The sequence below is a fragment of the Cyprinus carpio genome, chromosome A15 (genome assembly GCF_018340385.1).
Source record: "Cyprinus carpio isolate SPL01 chromosome A15, ASM1834038v1, whole genome shotgun sequence".
Taxonomy (NCBI): Eukaryota; Metazoa; Chordata; class Actinopteri; order Cypriniformes; family Cyprinidae; genus Cyprinus; species Cyprinus carpio.
The window spans coordinates 12,923,102-12,945,239 of NC_056586.1; the positions used below are offsets into that span (position 1 = coordinate 12,923,102).

A 22,138-nucleotide genomic window follows, 5' to 3' on the forward strand; every position below is an offset into this window, starting at 1 on the left:
TTCCAAAGCAGATTTTAAAACCGATTCAAATTCACTGCACTGACCAACAGAAAGCCGGAAAACTTGCTTGTTTTGAACATGACTTCTGTGTGAGCTGTGCTTCATACATTACTATTAAATTGACAATCAACTTTTTTAATCTCAAAATTTAATTAATGTGGCTGCACCTTAAGACTGTGATTCCAGCTATTTTTCACTAGTGTAATATTTCAGATACTAAAAGTGACAAATATGGGTCATTATCAAGGCACTGCATGATTATGATGTTGTTTATTTTTCTCCTGTTTGTGGTAACTATTCCAAACTCTTATAGGCTGGCAGTGATAGGTGATGGCTGCCTCCCTAGGGAGTCAAATCACAAGATCAAGTTGTCAGGACTTGGCAAATAGACTCTACTGTTGTATATAGTGTGTGTGTGTGTGTGTGTGTGTGTGTGTGTGGTTCTACATCTAAAAGAATGAGCTGGGAACACAGAGACACAGTGGGATAAAGTTGGACAGGAGTCGCTGATGTCCCTCTACAGTAAATATAGACTCCTGAGCTGGTAGGTGAGCTTTGGTGAATTGAAGGGATACTCCACCCCAAAATGAAAATTTTGTCATTAATCACTTACCCCCATGTCGTTCCAAACCCGTAAAAGCTTCGTTCGTTTTCGGAACATAATTTAAGATATTTTGGATGAAAACCGGGAGGCCTGTGACTATCCCATAGACTGGTAAGTAAATAACAGTGTCAAGGTCCAGAAAAGGTATGAAAGTCGTCGTCAGAATAATCCATCTGCCATCAGACGTTTAATCTGGGTTAAATGAAGTGACGGGATCACTTTTTGTAAGTGAAGAAAACAAAAATAACAACTTTATTTAACAATTCCTTTGTCAACAGTCTCCTCTGTGTCTCTCCATATCACCATATGCTGTGTATGCTCTTCTATGTCATCTGTGCCACAAGGATGCACTGTTTCTACATGTATTTAGCATTGATTTGAAAGAAAACAGTACATCCTTGTGGTGATTCAGAAGAGCATTTACAGCATACGGTATGGTGATATAGAGAGACTGTTGGAATGGGAATTGTTGAATAAAGTCGTTATTTTTGTTTTCTTCGCTTGCAAAAAGTGTATATAACCCATATTGCACATCTAATGGCAGATGGAGTATTCTGATGACGACTTTCATACCTTTTATGGACCTTGACACTGTTATTTACTTGGCAGTCTATGGGACAGTCATAGGCCTCTCGGTTTTCATCCAAAATATCTTAAATTGTGTTCTGAAGACGAACAAATCTTTTACAGGTTTGGAACGACATGGGGGTAAGTGATTAATGACAAAATTTTCATTTTGGGGTGGAGTATCCCTATAAGTCTTTGTTTCTGTGATCTTTAAATGTGAATATAATGCTCCATTTAATTTAAAACATCATTTAAATGACTGCAGTTAATTTATATTCTCTAGTCATTGCATGTCAGTCAATCCCATCAAGTATTTAGCGCAATACTATTCCAGAATGGCTTGATGGCATTTGGCATTTTTACAAATCGTGGGACAAACTTTACAAATGAAAGTCACGTTTCTGCACATTCAGACAAAATAAACTGAACTGCAACTGAAAAATATCTCTGACGGCAAAAAGGCATTTTTTGTCGATGGAGAGTGAGCCACCACCTGCAGGTTTGGTTCACCGGATCTTTTCGTCTTCTCCCTTTTTCAATCCAGGCAGACGTGGAAAGCCTCTGGTGGATATCTGTCTGTGCATCTGAGTGAATATATAACATCTTCAGGAAACACGAGAAGAAGAAAAAAAAAGGAAGTAACAAAATAAAGTTTTTCCTCTCGTTGGGAATAACAGGTCTGGGTCATTTGAAGTCTCCCTGCCGAATGGTTTCCGTATTGACACGTGGGTCAGCGAGCAGCAGTGGGTTTTGTCTCAGTTTATGAACTGCGTGTAGCCCTCGGCTCCTGTCACTATCACATCCATCCATATCCTCATGGCCTCTGCAGACGGGGCCACCATGTAATACAGTCTGTCGTGGGTCTTCACGCAGAAGGTCAGGGAGGGGTTGGGGCTCTGCGATCAAAAAGACACACTCAGATCAGTGAGGGTGCCACGTATGGAGTCTCTCTACTACTCAGTTATTGAGGCATATGCATGATCTGATATTAATCCATAATTTTTACAAATTGATTTTCATTTATATTTAATTAATTTATCACGCGTGTAGGACACCAAATACCACATGCACTATTTCAACTACAATTAAAACCACTATACAAATAGATATAATTTAAATAAATAAATAAACATAAGAAATGTACTACTTATTTATGTATTTCAGTGCATTTAAATTTAGAATGAATCTAACTGGAATTTTTGTTATTTAATTTAATATAGTTTCATACTTTTCCAAGTATTATTAATAATGTGTATGGCTAATGCGGCTAAAATTATTTTGACTGTACAATTTATTGTGTGAATCACATAATTTGCAAGACATTATAATAAAGTTTATTAAGTAGTCTTATTCCTAATCTTATAATATATTAGGTTTATTCATGTCAATACTTTATAATGAATATATTTTAATAACTACAGTCAACTAGTCAAACTACATTTAAAGTGATTATGCTAAATATAATTATAATAATTAAAAAAAAAATTATTTAACAATAGCTATGTGCTAATATTTAAACTATTGATCCTAATGAATATAATAATAAATACATGTAATAATATGACAATAAATAAATATAAGAAATGTGCTATTATTATAAGTATTTTAATGCTTATATTTAGTATGAATCCGATTGGGTTAGTTTGATAATAATTTACTAATTTTAAAAGTATTAATAATAATAACAACATGTATGGATAATGCAAAAATTTTATTATGTGGTTCATGTAATATTTTCAGACCTTGTATACACATTTCATATCATATTTTAGATCTGATTTTGAACTTAAGTTAATGTTTCATGTAGTAAAATTTATGTTTTTTGTAATGTTGTAGATTTTAATACAGATGTTGAGCAGATGGTGCTTGTTAAAATGTGATAATTAGTTCTTCCCACCAAAACAGTCATTGTTAAAGAGAGCACTCCATTCATGCAATGGGCAAACAAATCTCTTCAAATGATTCTGACACTGTCAAAGAGTGAATTATATTTCGGCTTCCCGTTAACCTATTACATTATACAATGTGAAGCTGATTGTGTATAATATACCACACTGCTTCTGTGGGGCTATTACGTTATACACAGACTTAGTATCTCACCACAGGTGGGGAGTAGTAAAGAAACTCGTAAATTACATTATACTCTTATCCTCAGTAACTGCACAAAAAATATCCACTAAGTGAAGGTGCAAATAGTCCAATAGTAGACAAGGTATGTTAATATGTCACGAGGGAGTAAGTGTGTGAAAAATGCACGAATTAGAGCAATTTCCTCTAAGCAAACATGCAGGATTGGGTGATAGTGGTGAAGAGTGATACGTACGCTTGCCAAATTCAGATTGAAAAATCCTTTCTGTGAAAACAGTCGGCAAAGCAAAAGAATGAAGAAAAAGAAGGGTAGGGAATATTGACAGCAGAGTTACAGCATAAGAGACAAAAGAGAAGAAAGAAGCTAACAGAAAAAGATCAAATGAAATGGTGCAACAGGAGTGCAGAGCAGAAAAACAGCGGGAGATGTGAGCTGAGGGGTTTTTATCTGATAGGGGCTCGTACCTTTGTGGCACTGCGCAGGTGATCATAGTAAACCTCCTCGATAGCCTGGAAGTAGATGACGCCCTTCAATTTGCTCTCATGTTTATCTGCGGAAGGGAGAAACAGAGATGTCACCCTGCGAAAAATCGTTCTCTTAATACGTATTTTATTGCAATGTTTTTGTTTGAAAACATCATAAGACGAATTAACTCGAGAAGCAAATATGTTCCCCGAAAACAAGCATTTCCAAGTATTTTTACTGGAAAACAAGACAAAACTACTGATTAACATGTTTTGCACAGCGATGGTTTCAAAAACAAATAAGCCCCCACTCCCCTCGAGAATAATGATCTGGTAAGCACCGATGTGACCTTGTTACTGCGGTGCAACCCCTTCATTTTCAGTCCGCGTAGAAATAAAGAGCGAGAGCTCACGCTTTGCCGAGCGCCACGGCTGGGTGATGAGCACGATTTCCTCAGCATTGCGGCAGATTTCATCACCATCAGATAGCATGCGGACGGGCTTCTGGTTATTTGTATGCCCCTAGCTAACCCGAGGCTATCGGAAATCATGGCAGCCACTGTGAGCTTAAGAATTACTAATTATCCGTATCCCCCCACTGCTGGATTCACCCACAATCCACTCTTTGTTCTGCCCTCGTTTCTTTCCCCAACTTCAGGGCGACGAAAGCATAATGACACGTTTGCGGAGCGGCATTAGCATAGTGCACAGTAAGGAGGATGTTGGAAGGCGATGCTGCGGTACACATACCGGCGTAGTAGGGAAAACGTCCTTTTAAGGCGATCAAAGACGAACCAGCGCTTCTTCCAGGATTTGATCTTTCCTCCCATCTTGACAAGATAGCCCTTGCACATCTTTTCCGTGAGAATCACGTGGTAGCACATGTCCACGCTGTGACCTGAGGACTCGATGTGGGAACGGAGGTCAAACTCCTCTTTGCGAATGGGAAGGTATCGGGTCATCGGGCGGGCCTGGAAACAACATGTGGTTAACACTGGTTATTTTAGGATTAATTACATGAGGTTTTTTTTTGTCCTATCAATTAATTTATTCAAAACTCTTTTAAAAAATACTTCATACATACAATGATTTGAACTCACATCTTCCATGAGGAACATATTTTTAATATACAGTATATATATATATATATATATAAGCATATGCCAGTGTCAAACTGGGTTGTGGCCCATTCAGAACTGAAATGAAAATGTCTTTGAAATTCAATTCCTGAATCTGGATTTGAATTTAAGAATTTTTTTTCAGGGTGATACAACTGTCTTGATAGCATAATAAGATTAATTATTATTCATAATAAAACCTTAAGTAGTTTGTATCATTTATTATTATTTCTCATTTAGAAAATAACAAAACTTTACAGCTTATTAATGTCGGAAAAACTTTTGGCGGCCAAATCAATTAAGTGGTATAACCAACATGCAAAAACAGAAAAAAAGATTAATATCTGACATGATAATTTCACCTTTTTATGACAGTACAGGTTGTAGTGTAAATACATTTTAATGAAATTATTTTATTAATTACTATATTTATATAATTGTGTTCGTAAATGTAAATCTTGCAGAATCTACAAAATATTTTCATTTAAATTTAACAAATATTACTAATTTTAACAAAATGTTAATATTTTTCAGTTATGTTTACTTGTGGACGACTTGCAAACATCTGTTACGTTTATATTTATGTAATAACTTATTCATGGAATGGCAATTTTTATAATACCTCTTATTTTGTTCAAATTATAAAATTATTATAAATCTGGAGGTTCTACAAAGCATGTGTAAACTTGTGATCGCAACTGTATAATATATATAAATCTGGAGTTACTTTCAGCCAAGTATGGTGACCCATACTCAGAATTCGTGCTCTGCATTTAACCCATCCGAAGTGCACACACACAGAGCAGTGAACACACACACACACTGTGAACACACACCCGGAGGGCAGTGGGCAGCCATTTTTATGCTGCGGCGCCCGGGGAGCAGTTGGAGGTTCGATGCCTTGCCTCAAGGGCACCTAAGTCATGGTATTGAAGGTGGAGAGAAAACTGTACATGCACTCCCCCCACCCACAATTCCTGCCGGCCCGAGACTTGAACTCACAACCCTTCGATTGGGAGTCCGACTCTCTAACCATTAGGCCACGACTTCCCAAAGTATATATATATATCAAGAAATATATTTCTACATTTCAAAGTTTAAAATAAATTCCTAATGAAAATTAATAAAATTAAATTTATAATTAAATTAAAAACTAATGACTGTAATTAAATTGAATTAAAAAAAATTAAATTGAAGCTTTTCTTTAAAATGGTATAAAAAAATTTAATAACCATATGAAACCAATATGAATACAAAGAGTACATCTTTAAGAACCATAACCTATAAATATTTGTACAAAATCAATCCATTAAATTGGCAGTTTTAGTAGAATCACTATGGACTTTCGGCACAGATCTGCAACTCCTCACCTGAGAGAAGTTTTTGGCCCTCATCTTCACCTCCTTCTCTATCAGCTGCTGTCTATGTATCGTCTCCTCCTGGAGTCTCTTCTCCACCTCCTCTCTTCTTCTTCTCTCCTCCTCTAGCATGAGTTTACGGGTCTGAGTCTCTCGTTCCTACAGCCAAAAGAAGGCAGATGTTAAAAGACGAGGCTGGGAGGCAAAAAAAGCTGAATATGTTTACTGTATTGATTGTATACTGATATTATGCCTTACTCTGGACTCTATGAGTCTAGCTTTCTCCAGTTGTGCCTCTTTTAACATCTTCTCCATCTCCACAATCTTCAACGCATCCATACCACTGGCACTGTTAAACACATAAAACATCAGTCAAAGTCATTAACTATACTGAGGGGGGAATTCTCTATATGTTTTTGAACCAAGACAGACAGCAAACATTTAAATACTCAAGCGAAAGTTGTGCAAGCGTTCAGTGATTTTACCCCACGGTGATCTATTTGGTGAATGATGGAATGGAGGCCAGTAGTGGTGGATTACGAAACATTTCGTCATATATGAAAATACAACTGGATTTCACATACAGTATAAGCATGAAAATCTGCGGTGCAAAATGAAATGAAGCACATGTGGACTATAAACATAGAAAAAGAAAATGAGTAATGGATTCCTCTAGGGAAGAGTCCCAGACTAGCTTGAAGCTTTATAAAGACAAGAGTAAACAAACTGTATGAGAACATTTCAAGTAAACAAATTATCTCCTGAGAGAGAAACAGCTGAAGGGCGTCTGTTTACAAAGCCGTCATGCTCCAGTCCAGCTCCACTGCTCCACCGCTTCACTGTACTTTACAGGCTTTTGTTTACAACATCTTCACACATTCCCCATGATAACGCTTGTAACTGAAGACAACCAGGTCAACAGTGTCAAACTGGGTTGTGGCTCATTCAGAACTGAAATGAAAATGTCTTTGAAATTCAATTCCTGAATCCAGATTTGAATATAAGAATTTTTGAATTTAAATTGAAATGGAATGACATTCAAATAAATTCATATTATGGCTATAAGTGTAGTTTTTAATAATACACTTCTGTTCAAATATTTGGGTTTAGTGATATAATTTTTATTTAATTATTTAAATGAATACTTTTATTTGGCAAGGATGCATTAAATTCATTAAAAGTGACATTTATACTTATTTAGACATTTATGATATTACAAAATTTTTATTTTTGACTTTCTATTCATCAAAGAATCCTTAAAAAATCTGTCATGGTTTCCACAACTGCTTTTAATATTGATAATAAAAATGTTTCTTGAGCAGCAAATCAGCATATTAGAATAATTTCTGAAGGATCATATGACACTGAAGACTGAAATATTCAGCTTTGCATCACAGGAATAAAATATATTAAAATAGAAAACACATTTTAAATTGTAATAATATTTCACATTATTACTGTTTAACTGTATTTTTCATTAAAACAAAATCTGACCATAATGAGCATAAGAAACTTCTTTCAAAAACATTTGAAAATCTTTTAAACATCGGAGTACACTTCATTTTTAGAGTAATTAAACATATATTACATTAAGCAATTCCAGAAAATGACATGTCAATAATTAATATTTATTTTAATTATCAATAAATGAAAAAGTAGATTAATATATATTATTTCATTATATTTAGTAACTGAACTTTCATTTTATGAACTCTGATGCACTTCATCCCCAACATTTCCCAGAATAATCTAATTTAGTCTTTAAAATGGAGACAAACAATATAAAGCAGGCATACCGTATAAATTATTAATTTTGTGTGTGTGTAGAAGAAAATCAGTTATGTGACTGTACTGAAATTCTTTGAATTACAATTAAGTGCATTTCTCTTCCTGTCATTCCAAATCAAATTCCACTCCAACATGCTCTGCAGCGTGACCAATTTAATTCAAATCCACACTCATGAACTGAATTCTGAATTTCACTCAGCCCTGGTGTCACGTGCTGGTATTTGCACCTCATTATTTTTCACCACGACTTATTTTTCCTTTCTCCTTTGGCTCATCTGTTATTTATAAATGTCAAATTCTGATGAAAGTATAAAACAGGGATCTCCAACCCTGCTCCTGAGAGCTCCCATCCTGCAGACTTCAGTTCCAACCCTGCTCCAACACAACTGTCTGTAATTATCAAGTAGCCCTGAACACCTTGATTAGCTGCTTCAGGTGTGTTTGATTGGGGTTGGAGCTGAAATCTGCAGGACAGCAGCTCTCCAGGAGCAGGGTTGGAGACCTCTGGTATAAAAGGACACTTAACTGCCATATGTACGTATGGTTTACATAAGTACAATGGATTATTGGTATATGCAGAGAGGGGGATGGTGAAAAGCTGAGACAAATAAGTGGGCGTACATTTATGACAGGAAGGGTGGATAAGCAAACAGTAAAACCTCAGGCATGTGTTTATGGAAGACGCCTTTTCGATTGTTGACATTTTTGCAAGTCCAATTAGTCCTATGTGTGCTCCGACTGTCCCTGTTATGTGGAAACTGAACAGATGACCATTTCAGCACGGCCCGTTTAACCCAGAAACAACCTACAAGCTTAAAGACGTGTCTTCATGCAGTCTGTTTAACCTAGAAACAACCTAATCTGTAGCCTCAAGCATCAAAGCCGTTCATTTGTTCTTTTCTTTCTCAGGAAAGGGGGCGGGATGAAGCACGGCCGCTGCATTCTGATTCACAGAGTTACTACATGCATGTGAATTTATGTAAAATATACATTATTTTTTTCATTTATTTATACATGTAATATAATATAAATGTATAATAACAGACAGTATAACAAATTATATTAATTAAAAAATATAAGAATATCATTTCTTATATAAATTTACAATATACATTACAGTTCAAACTGTTTGGGACCAGTAGGATTTTTTCAATGTTTTTGAAAGAAGTAATAGCACTATTATGAATTACCTTATACAATTAAAAAGAAAAAAAATATAATATTTAACCAGACAATACAAATAGTGTTACATTAAATTACATTTAAAATTATTTTATATTTTAACAGAACATCAGTCAACAGTATGAAATAATACAAAACATTTTTTGTTTTTGAAAGAAGTCTTTTTACGCTCAGATATACAGTAAAAACAGTTATATTGTGAAATATTATTACAATTTAAAATGTTTTTATATCAATATTTGAACATGTATTTCTGAGATGACAAAACTTAATTTTCAAAGCTAAAAATTCTAAATTTGAAATAGAAATATTTTGTGATATTTAAAATGTCTTACAATCACTTTAATTTAATATGTCCTTACTGACTCAGAACTTTTGAACAGTAATGTTTATTATAATTTCATATAAGATATAATATGTATAATAAAAATACTTTTTATTTATATATTTAATGTAATATCATTTGTCTTACTCAAACCCCTCACAATTACTGATAAATGCAATGTTTATAAATGAGTAAATAATAAATCTAATTTATGCTAAAGTGTCACTTTAGACGGCCGAACACCCTATGAAGTCCACTTTGCAGGCATTATTGGGCAAACTGGATCATACTCAGTGAAAGCCATTAAGCAGATGGTTGATCATTTAGCTTGGGACAGGCATGTTGGAGAGAAACCACAGACCCGCCACTAATTTCTGTCACAGAGCCATTGGCTAAGTACTCAGAGAAAGTGATTCAGGAAAGCACATGGAAATGTCGAACCTGGACATGTTGTCAGGAGAGCAGGCAGAGTTGTTTCCAGTGGAGATGCTTGTGTCCATGCTGTCAGAGCTCTCCAGGCTGAGGGTGTCATAAGGCTGTTCCCCAGAAGAGGGCGCAGTGTGGTGCAGGATGGAGTGGTGCACGACTTGCCCCGAGGTTAAAGAAAAGGGACTGTTGATCTGCGTTTGAGAGCCATGTAGCGCCTCCCACTGACACTGAGCCTCTACTGCAGCTTTCTGCTTCAGCTCGGCCAAACGTCTCCGCTGCTCCTCAATCACTTGCTGGCCTGATGTAGATAAAAAAAAAAAAAACATATATGAAAGTCAAATCCACAAATAGGATATGCAGCGAACTAAATGTGCCCAAAACTGAACAAGCTAAGCATTTTATAGGTCAAATATAGCTGCCAAACCCTCTATTAGACTGCAAAAGTGCTTTGAAACCCAAGTGACTGCACATCCATTTAGGATGGCATAGTTTGCCCATAATTTGCTCCATCATGCCTCACACATACACATATAAATATGTGATGTATGTGCGCTGAATAAACAGCCCAAGCAATACCTCTAAATCAAGATTCCTTTGTACGCTACCAGTCAAAACTCCTCTACTCATTCTTTATATAATTTTTGAAAAGCATTGGAATTATGTTAACGTTAATAAATTAAAAAAATAAAATGTATTTAAAAACGAATTAAACTAATTAAACTAATTAAACATGTTTGGTCTCTGCGATTTTAGATCATCAAAAATAAATAAATTATATATATATATATATATTATATATATATATATATATATTATATATATATATATTATATATATATATATATATATATTCATTCCCAATTATGTAGCTGAACAAATTCAAGTGTGTACAGATTTTGACTGGTAGTGCAGCTAAAGTGCCTTTAAATATTTGAAACTACAAGATTATAATTGATATCATGATTCAATCCATGCACAGCTACTGTATGCCATCAGTGGAAAATAACCTTGGTAAAAAAACATTTGGACACAGGCAAGACTGTTCCAATGGGGGAGGAAGTGCACAAAATGTTGAGTTAGAATTAATGAGGATGCTGATTACGATGAAGGGCAGTCCAATGCTATTTAGAGCTTGCTCTACCTGTGGGACTGTCCGTACTGGAGGATGACTCAAACATGGAGGGCAAGAATTCTGTTTGAGGGCAAGGGACAACAAAAGATGATTGATGATCAAAAATTAAAAGACAACTAAGGAAGATGCCAGAAGAAGAAACTGGCATCCCATGGTCACTATGAATATGGAAAATAAAACTAATGTGGAAATTTAAAAAAAGCATGTAGATTTGGAACGACATGAGGGTGAGTAAATAATGACATTTTTGGTTGAGCAACTCCTTGAAGTTTGATGGCTCATTAGCCATTTATGTTGATCTTACAATCAGCTCTGAAATGTCAGCTCTCAAGCTGCTGTGTTTCTCATTACCTTTCTGCTGAAGAGCCAACTGCCTTTTGGTCTCAATGTCCTGCAGGGTGGCTGCCAGGTTGCGTGGGAGACTCCCGGTGCTGTTGGCTACCATCAGAGGACTCTGGGTAAATAAAACAAACAATTATTTCCACCAGCACAATTAAGAATAAAGGAGGAACTTAATTACCACATTAAATGATGCAAGAGATTTGATAACTACACTATTTACCCTAGCAGGGTGTAACAGAGAGAATTTACCCTGGCATGATGCTAAAATAGTCTCAATGCAGTATTTACCCTGGCAGGAGTGTTGCGTCCCAGTGTAGCCGTAGTGTATGTGGGGGACAGACCAGCGCTGATTTTTGGTCTCAGTGATGATTGGCTGGTATCACTGTCCAGTCGAGAGCGGTACACCTGCAGGCCAGAAATATTAATTGTGAGCCCAAGTGTTGCATTTCATGTTACTAATGTGAAACTGAGTTATTGTTTACATCAATAAACATAGTATCTCTAAGATTTAAAAGTGTAGTTCAACACAAAATTCAGTTCCCATTCAGGAACTCACACTCTGTCTGGACGACTCGGAAATGCCTCTGAAGCATGTGTGGAATCAGTCTAATGGAGTGGCGAGATGTCATATGCGGGATGACGTAGCGACCAGGAAGCTTGAAAGCATGCAGCTTTTGTTTCTTCAGTAAGCACTCTGTGTCTCTGTCTGTCTTGAGAACTTGTGTTGTGACTTATGGATGCTGCTCTGGCTCTTCTGCAACTCAAGGGCATCCATGTACTCAGCTATATAGACGATTGGTTGATATTAGCTCAGTCGGAGCAGATGGTGGTTTGCTATCGAGATGTCAAAGAAAAATGTGCTTTCTCCAGTACAGAGGACCACTTATCTGGGGGTGGTGTCGATCCTAAAAGCCATTAAGAGGGTAAAGCTAGGCCAGTCACTCACTGTCAAACAGTTTCAGATACTGTTGGGAATGTGATACATTTTGGCCTGCTGTGCAGTGGAGGCTCAGGACCAAGGGGTTTTCCCCCAGGGGCAACCCACTTTGCATGATCAAGGTCACGAGGCGATGCTTTAGACATGTGGATGAAACCTTGGTTCCTGTCTCAAGACCCGGTGTTGGGGGCTCCTTGTCATCGCATAACACTAACAATGGATGCCTCCCTCACAGGCTGGGGAGTGGTCATGAGTGGCTCCTCTGCCCAGGGTCAGTGGGAAGGTGCCATCTCTCCTGGCACATCAACTGCCTGGAGATGCTAGCCATGTTTCATGCACTGAAATACTTTCTCCCAGACCTAAGAGGCCATCATGTACTTGTTCGTACAAACACATCGGTGGTCGTGTCCCCTATACAGGCTGGCGCATCAGATCCATTTATGGGCCCAGGGAAATCTCCTCTCCTTGAGAGCAGGTTACATCCCTGGGCACCTCAATCAGGGAGGCAGACATCCTGTCAAGGCAGGGGGCTGAGTCCCGGGGAATGAAGGCTCCACCTCGAGGTGGTGGTGAAGCAGATCTGGAGGGTGTTCTGCCAGGCCCAAGTGGACTTGTTTGCATCTCGAGAGTATGGTTCTCGGACCTGGTGGCCCTTCTCAATGGCTCTCACCTTCTGAGATTGCTGTGAGGAGGGAACTCCTTCTGGGGGCTCCATCCCTTCACCCCTGCCCGGAGTTTTGGAAACTGTGGGTGTGGCCCCTGAGAGGGTACAGCTCATAGTTTCCAGTCTCTCAGCTGAGGTTGTTGAGACCATATTCCAGTCCAGTGCTCCCTCCACGAGGACACTGTACATCTTGAAGTGGAACTTTTTCACTTCTTGGTGCGGCAACCATCAGCTGGACCCAGTCAACTGCCTGGTTGGTTATTTGTTGGAGTTGATGCTTTTAAGTTTTTGCTGTTGGGAAGGTTAGGTTTGTTCGAAATTGTGGTGTATGTGGTGGCCATAGCAGCTTATCACACCCCTCTGGGTGGTCAGTCATTGGGGAGAAACCTGTTGGTCCACCCCACATAAGTTTTTGCAACTTTGCCACTCCTGGCTCCTCTTTCTTTCATCCTAGCTGTGTAGTGTTCCACACTAGGCAGGGATTTATAAGCATGGCGGAGTGGGTATTCTCGTTCCCAAAGCATCCTGATGCAGAGTGAGTTACTGAAGGTGAATGTCTCTAGGTTACATATGCAACCATGGTTCCCCGAGGGAATGAGACTCTACGTCTCGTTGCCATACTTCCTGCATCCCTATAAGGACTTCCTTCACTAATCAGAAAGCTGATGCTGTTTCCACCACATGTGCTTTTAAGCTTCCTGGTCACTATGTCATCCCAGCTATGACCTCTCGCCATTCCCCTGGACTGATTTCACACATGCTTCAGAGCGTGGTTCACGCAGAAGCACTGATTTGAAAGCTACAGTGCAAGGGAATATGTTCAGTGAGGAAAGCCATCATATGGTTTAGGTATGACTTATAGCACACATCTATCAAAAATTTACATCTATAAAATTTAATTTAATTTAATTTAATTTAATTTCATTTCATTTCATTTCATTTCATTCTTTTCAGTAAAATTTATCAAAATTGACAGTCATGAAATTTATGATGTTAGAAAAGACTTCTATTTCAAATCAATGCTGTTCTTTTGAAGAATCTTGAAAAAATCCCAACCCCAACATTTTGAACAGTTGTGTATAAAGTTTAACACACTTCACCTCAGAATCCATTAACAAACATGCATGACCAGTAAAAAGTTGCTTTGTGTAAAATAACATTTTACTCAAAAATTTAAATTCTGTCATCATTTACTCACTCTCATATCTTTCAAAACCTGACATTTTTTTTTTATGAAGCACCAAATTAGTTATTTAGCAGAATCTGCTGCTCTTTTACATACAATAAAAGTGAATGGTGACTATGTCTGTCAAGCAAGATTATAAGTGTAATCACATCAGTCTGTTCCTCACACATAGCTGTCATATATTATGGGTGGCTTTTGTGTTTGTTGAGCTGAAGCTTGTGGCTGTGCTCAAATACCCTTGTACCTCTGAATACTTTTATGATATGACTTTTATGACAAATTTTTTATGTATTTTCACATCCTTTTTTGAAGCTTGATAGCCTCTGGTCCCCTTCTACTCTTTAAACAGAAAACAGCAGCTTGGACATTCTGCTCAACTTCTCCTTTTGTGTCCCATTTAAGAAACAAAGTCATTCAGCTTTGGAACAACATGAGGATTAGTAATAAAGTAAACACTTATAGAATTTAAATTTTTTTGGTCCACTATTCCTTTAACAATTAGGAATCTGCTATAGATGGTTCTCCACACAACAGTACAACAACAGAAGATAGAAACCTTGAGACCTTGAACAAGAATCAAGAGCCAAAAAAAATAAAAACAATATGGCACTCACGCAAAACACCCACAAAAACAAACTTACTTAGACACATCAATATAAAAAGAGGCCTATGAAGATGAAGTGTGAAAATGTGGAAGAGCAGAGAAGAGAGTAAAAGAGGAGCTGAGCTTCTGGCTGTTACCTGCGCAGGCTTGCGTGATGAGAAAGCTTTAGCCGGAGGGGAAGTGGAGGGCAGAGATGGTTTTGCATCTCCAGCTGGCATTACCTCCTGGTACCAGCGCTCTAAATGTAGACGCGGGCATCTGAGGCCTGCCCCAGTCCGACTGACGCTTAACACATGCAGCACATCCATAAGCACAGACAGCACGAGCGGAGCGAGAGAGAGAGAGAGAGAGAGAGAGAGAGGAGAGAGGAGACAGAGAGGGGGTGTGGAACGGTGGAATGCCAGAGAGAGAAAGAGAAGAGTGTTAATGAGCAACTGAAGGATTCGTTCAATGACTGAATGATAAATGTTGTTGGCGATACCCAGCCCTAACCAGGAATAAAACGAGAGAGAACACAGAGGAGAGACACACCTCGAAGGAGAGAGAGAGGGAGGAGCCGTGAGGGGGGGGATTTCGGTAGGAGAAGGCGGAGTCTGCGAGAGAAGACTGAAGTAATTGGATGGGCGAGGTAGGGGAAGAACTCCACCTTCGGCATCCCATAGCATCTGGTTTAATCGGCCGACGGTCACATACTCCTGACAGACAATCAGGAGTGACAACGCGGGACACAGGCAGAAGGTGAAAGAAAAAAAACAAGAAGTAGCAGAGCAGGAAAGAGAAGTTATAAAGTTAGCAACTAGAGCGCATAATTAAGTATTACAAAGCTTTTCAGTTCCATTTACTCTATGCATAAACATCAGCCCTTATACTGTGTCCTAACTAGTTGTAATGCAACAAGTTTCCAGCAGCAGGTACTGTACAGTAATTTATCTGTCTACAGTGAAAGCGAAAACAGACAATCAGGGCATATTTGATGTTTAATTATGTGGAGTGAGATTTGACCCAATCTACTGGTTACTGGCTATCTGCAACCAAATGAATGCAAAAAATGCAGCTGGTTAGGACAAAAACTAACATGTAAGATACTGCTTTATTGCATCAAGCCTAGAGTAATGGGTCATTCTATAAAACAGGTGCCATTTGTGTTTGTTTGTCAATCAATCAATCAATCAATCAATCAATCAATCAATCAATCAATCAATCAATTCATTCATGCCTTTTTAACTTTTCTACCTGTTTCCAACTCCTTACTGTATTGGAAAGCATAATTATATGCAAACAATGATTTATTTTAGTAATATCTATATATTATTAATATATTTTTTAAATTAATGTTTTAAATTAGCTTTTATTTATGTATGTTCAGTTTGAATGTTTAATTTCAGTGCTTTACCTTAAACTTATTTCAGTTTAGTTATCAAAGCTAACTTTTAATTCAGATAAAACATTCACTGTATTTCAGTATGTCACAATGCAAGTTTATTAAATGAGTAGTTCATCTATAAATGAAAATTTGCTGAAAAATGTAATCACTCAATTTATATGTGGATTATTTGTGATGTTTTTATCAGCCATTTGGACTCTGATTCTTGATGGCACCCATTCACTGCAAAAGGATTCATTGGTGAGCAAGTGATGTAATGCTAAAAACTTCTCCAAATCTGTTATGATGAAGAAAACAAACTCATCTTCATCTTAGATGGCCTGAGTGGTGAGTGCATTTTAAGCTAATTTCATTTTCTCAAACTATTCCTTTTAACACATTATTTGTCAGAATATTTTATGATACATTTCATTTCCTTATTAAACTGGAAAAGGGCACTTGTTTCTAGCAGGACCCTTAGTACTATTAATGCTTTGTTATGGTCATGTATATGACGCAAAGCTAACAAATATCTACAGCACAAATGTAAATAGCACTATAGGTATGAAGAAAGGAAAATATGTTTTTAAAAGAGAGAAGCAGCAAGAAGAGAGCAGCTATGGTACCTCACGGGGGGCAGTTACAGCTGGGTCAAGGGCAAGCGAGAGGCCGTTGTGAGGAAAGCGTTTGGTGAGCTGGATGTCATGGTAATCACTCCCATACATCTATATAAACATCCGACAGCTTCAAGTACTCCTGAGAGACGTTACCAGTCAATCAATTCACACAGGACAGAAATTCAGCTGTCAGTTTACTCAAATCCAAAACCAATGAGAGCAGTTCTGTCATATTCATGCCTCCATCTAACTTGATATGAATTTCAAATTACAAGTTACTCAAGCAGTGCATCCCAAATTGCGTACTTATGCAGTCTTCTACGCCATTTTGTAGTATAAATCACTCCAAACACTCCAAATAGAAAAAGTGCACTTTAAATGCCCAGATGACACACTTAAATAACTGTAATAAGGGTGGAATGTTGTACACTTCATGCACTCAACTGTCGCAGCTTTAATCGTGTGGTGAAGGGGGAGGGGTTATCAGACTCCAATTATGAATAACTGTTGTACACTCAACCTGATATTAATTCATTACACTACCCATGGTTGAGGACATAGTGCATAAGAACATGGTGTATAAGTGCATAGTGTATAGTACGTCATATGGGATGCAGCTATAGTTTCAAGTAGTCCCAACTACAGACAAATAAACTTTTGATAAAAAGTAGCTATTCTGCAAACTCTCAATAACAATAATACACTCTTAGCAATATTTATTTAGTTTTCATACACTATCAAATATATATAGACACCACACCACATACTATTCAAAAAAGTATGGAGTTCAGAAAAACTTTTTTCTAAGAAATTATTACTTTTATTTAGAAATTATATATATATAAGTCTATTTTCAAATTAAGACTTTTCTATTGAACTTTTCTATTCCTCATCATAGAATCCAGGGAAAAAATAACATTTTTAAAATGTATTTTAAATATAAAATTGTACATAATATAATACAATATAATACGTAATTTAAATAATGTTTCACAATATTACTGCATTACTGTTTTTATTGTATTTTTAATAAAATATGTATAAAGCCTTAGCATAATAATATGATAATTTATTTTTATTATTATTATTATTTATTTATTTTTTTGGTGTAATCAAAGCTATATTTATATGGAACAAAAACAATTATGATCTCAGTTATAAAAACTAAATAAAACACAGTGGATAAAATCAATCTGTAAATAATTTGTTGAAGAATCAGATCATTTACATTGACTAATCTAAAAAAAAAAAAAAAAAAAATTCATTCAAAATGGCAAAGAATTGTGTAGCTATTTCCCACACTTGATGTTTTAGACTCCACAAAACTCTTTTTCTAACACAAAAATCAAATAAACCTCTTCCAAAACTTCAGAGGAAGGGCAATTTGTCTTTGGAAGCCTACAGACATCAGATCCCAACGAGCCAATTGCTCTCGAAAAGGCAACACAAATTGAGATGCTTTGTACTGGCATGTTCTCCGATCACACGCGACAGGTTTAGTTCAGTTACCTCCTGAGGCACCATGGGATATGAGTAGGAATGAGGAAGCAATGAAAGGGGAAGGAGTTGGGATGTGTCACTATTCTAATAGGTCCGTCTCGCTGATGTGAAGCACATCCTGGGCGGAGGTTTATAAATCAAACAATATCCTGAGTTTTATCCTAAAATGCATTTCATTTCATGTTTCGTAACCAAAACGGTTATGGGATGGCACGGGGGACGCATTATACTACCCAGCGAGGAACATCTGGCCTACAAAGACTAAACCTTATAGCACTTTCCATGCCCAAGGAAAACCAAACTACAAAGAGTATTGCAGGGGTCCCCATTAACCCATATGAAGTTCACATGAGAGCATTACTGTACTTGGAACAAAAAACTCATACATTTTAAAAACTATGTTAACCAACAAATACATTCTAATTTTTAAGCAGGGGGAGCAAATATTCAGCAGTTATATCTTTTAGCCTAGCGCAGGCTCATGAAGCATTTGATTTACATTTCTGCCTTACCTCCTTTATAGTGTTGGAGCTTCTGGGGAACGTCTTTCCACCAGTTAAGCTCTGGTATCTTCTCTCCAGATTGGCCAGCCTTTCCTTTTCCTGAAACACAGATTCCAAGTCAATCAGTTTAGAACGGTATGATGGTTTCCACAAAAAATATAAAGCAGCACAACTGTGTTCAACATTGATAATAACAAGAAATGTCTTGAGCACCAAATCATATTAGAATGATTTCTGATGGATCATGTGAAACTAAAGATTGGAGTAATGGCTGCTGAAAATAAAAAAGTTATTATAAATAATAATAATATTTCACAATAGTACTGTTTTTATTATGTATGTAGCCTTGGTGAGCATTAGACACTTATCTGACCTAACTAAAATATCTGTTTGCACAGTGACATTTACATTAATTTACATTAACTATCCAAACAAATCAATTCATTCAAATGTGTACTTTTAGTTAGTTATTTTTTATTTCCCGATTGCACAGATTTTAATTCAAATCATTTTTATGCTAAGCGTTTGAAAAAGTTGCTCTTTTTTAACCAAGCAACAACATAGACATTGACGTGGATAAAGTTTTAGATAAATTTGGTGCAATTCCTCATCCTAAAGTGTTCTTAAAATGAGCAAGAACATTAAAAGAGAATATAGGAAGTCATTTTCATTTCCTATACCTTCTGTAGCAGCTGCAAGTCATACTTCTGTCCTTGGCCATTCCTCATACTCCTGAGTGGGGCCTGTATTCCCCGCTGCTTGGCCTGGCTTTCCAACGACGCAACTTTTTTTTTCCTGGAAACAACATTAAGGTGAGATGCTCTTGGTGCCTCCATGCTTTATTATATGTGTCTATATTTTATTTACCTTTCTTTTGGTGATGCTGCTGTGGTACTGAGCTCTGTCCTGCAGCAGCTGCTGGCTGATGGTCTCGCGCTCCTCCTCTAGACTGCTCTCCTTCTCTAACTGCTGGAACTCTAAGTCCTCAAAACTGCTTAGTCGTGGCCTCAAGGGTCTCAGACTTCCTAACCACACCAAGCATTACATTCAAGCATGGGGTCAACACAGGTCAAAGCATCACATAAAACTACCAGCATTAAGCATGCTCCCGCAGCAGTCAAGCTGAGTCAGCTTAAAAAAGCCACAGGGAGGAAACAGTTGGGAACGTTATGCATCATGGTCTGTAATCCTTTTCTAAATACATACAAAAATCCAAAATTAAAAATACTTTAAAATGTATTTGATTAAAATATTAACTAAATAACTAAAATAGCAATGTATTTTCTTATTATTAAATAAACATTTAGTAATAAAAACTACTTATAGTCATTATTTCTTTATTTAAATTTAAAAAAATAATTTTTTTTCGATTATTGAAAATTATTGGTATAGAAACATAGATATGGCTAACATTAATTCATTTAATATTACCATAACCATATTTTGAAAATTTCTACATATTATTAAGATATTTTTATGGTTTATATATAAATTTTATAGACTTCCTGCAGTAATTTTCAGGGATCCCCGGTGTCCGCTTGAAAACCCTGGTGCTATACACAGATCTGTGTGGAAATGATACACTCTTCCAGAATCCTTTATGATCTATCATGAATACATTACAACTCAAACCCAAGTACATCAAACATCATTTAAACAGTCAGATGGGATGGTAAATCTGGGAAGACTGAAAAAAAGAGGAATGACATTGAGACTTCAAATCAAAAATTCATTGTATGAAAATTCTTATTATTTCTATATACATATCTCAAGGACACTGGTTAACCTTGCTGTCCAGTTCATCAAAGCATTTCTGAAACTGTGAAGCTTGAAGCTGGAAGGCTCAGTGCACACATGACATCACTTCTCTCTCGTGCAACCCTTGGGATATTTCTGCCTGCAAAAAGGGCTAGTCATCAAAAACACTGTCCGAGCACTGTCCGAATGAGATTCCTTCAACTATGCAAATCAAAATAAATATGATACATGTGACTTTCCTGGTATGCTTTGTATTTTTGTGTCTTTTCACACAAATAAAATCAAAATACATTGCCAAAAATATATTTTGTCCAAATTATCATAATCTGTGTGGTATATAGAAAGAAGTGCATGATTTCCCCTCAAACAAGTTAAGTGCAAAACCCTTTAGCGATTTTAAAGATTTCACTGGGCATGTCAATAACAGCAGACTGCCTAAATAATACTTAAAACAAATACTAACCCTAACCCTTACCCTATCCTAAACCCTAACCCTAACCTTAACCTTATTATACACACTGGTTGCACTTCCAGATAAATAGCATGTTTGTCGTGATTGGATTCATTTCTGATTTTTCTGCCACTCTGAACTTTTATTGACTTCTGACTGCATAATGATATGACCAAAGAAAATCAATTGGATGGGGGTTTTTGCTAACTGGTTTGAGGGAAATAATCATGTGAGAGAAGTGAGAGTATCAAAACAAAACTAGCGTTACGTTAGTTTCTGCAGTAATAGATTAGTACATTGTTAAGTGTTATTAATATTTTGGCACCCGACAGTAGCATGTACAAAAAAAACTCAACCCAAAAAATAGATCCCAAAAAATGTCGAATAAAACATGCAAAAGTTCACCAATTAACACCACTTTACCTTCCATAAGAAATTTAGACACTTCTTTAGTGCCAATAAACTAAGGCAGGACAAGAATAAAAAACATGATGTTCCCAGCAGAAAATCTACTTAATAAAAATAAACACTGAATAATGGTTCTACTAGGGATACATCATGGTGAATTCCGGTGTATAGACAACCCAAATGAGCTTAGTTGGGAATGTGTATTCTGAAAGGGTGGGGTTTATAAAGCCAGGACTGTGGGACGGAACGCAGTTCTTAAAGTGCTGATGTTCCTGATGGTCACTGACCCTCTTGAGTTGTTCCTGTAACTGGCTCCCTCAGAGGACTCAGGGCAGTTATGAAGCTGGTCGTCAACTCATTGTACTCATCCTGAAGCCTCTCCAGGGCTTCCCGCTCCGCGCTGTCAACATTAGCCCTCTCCTAGAACAAGAAAACACACCATCCGGGGGAGGGGGAGAAGAGAGAAAGAGAACACACAGGCTCAAATCCACGCCATGCAGAAGCGTCCATCGGTTAGAGTTCACAACAGGAGTGGGTGGAGCCAGACAAGGATGAAAACTCTAAAGGCCTGTTCACACCAAGGATGACAACTTTAAAGATAACGATAAAGATATAGTTATAAAAATCTCAATATTAAAGAATAGCACACCACCGAGTCCACACCACAGCTATAATGCATAAAGGCACAGAGAAAAGAGTATCATTGGACTCACTTTCAGAATGATTTTTTTTCCAGTACATAGACAGTC

General features: G+C 37.0%; 1 pseudogene; it reads right to left on the reverse strand.

Annotated features, from left to right (window-relative positions):
• Positions 1–1,265: 1,265 nt before the first annotated feature.
• Positions 1,266–22,138, reverse strand: part of LOC109103523 — a 62,921-nt pseudogene continuing 42,048 nt past the window's right edge.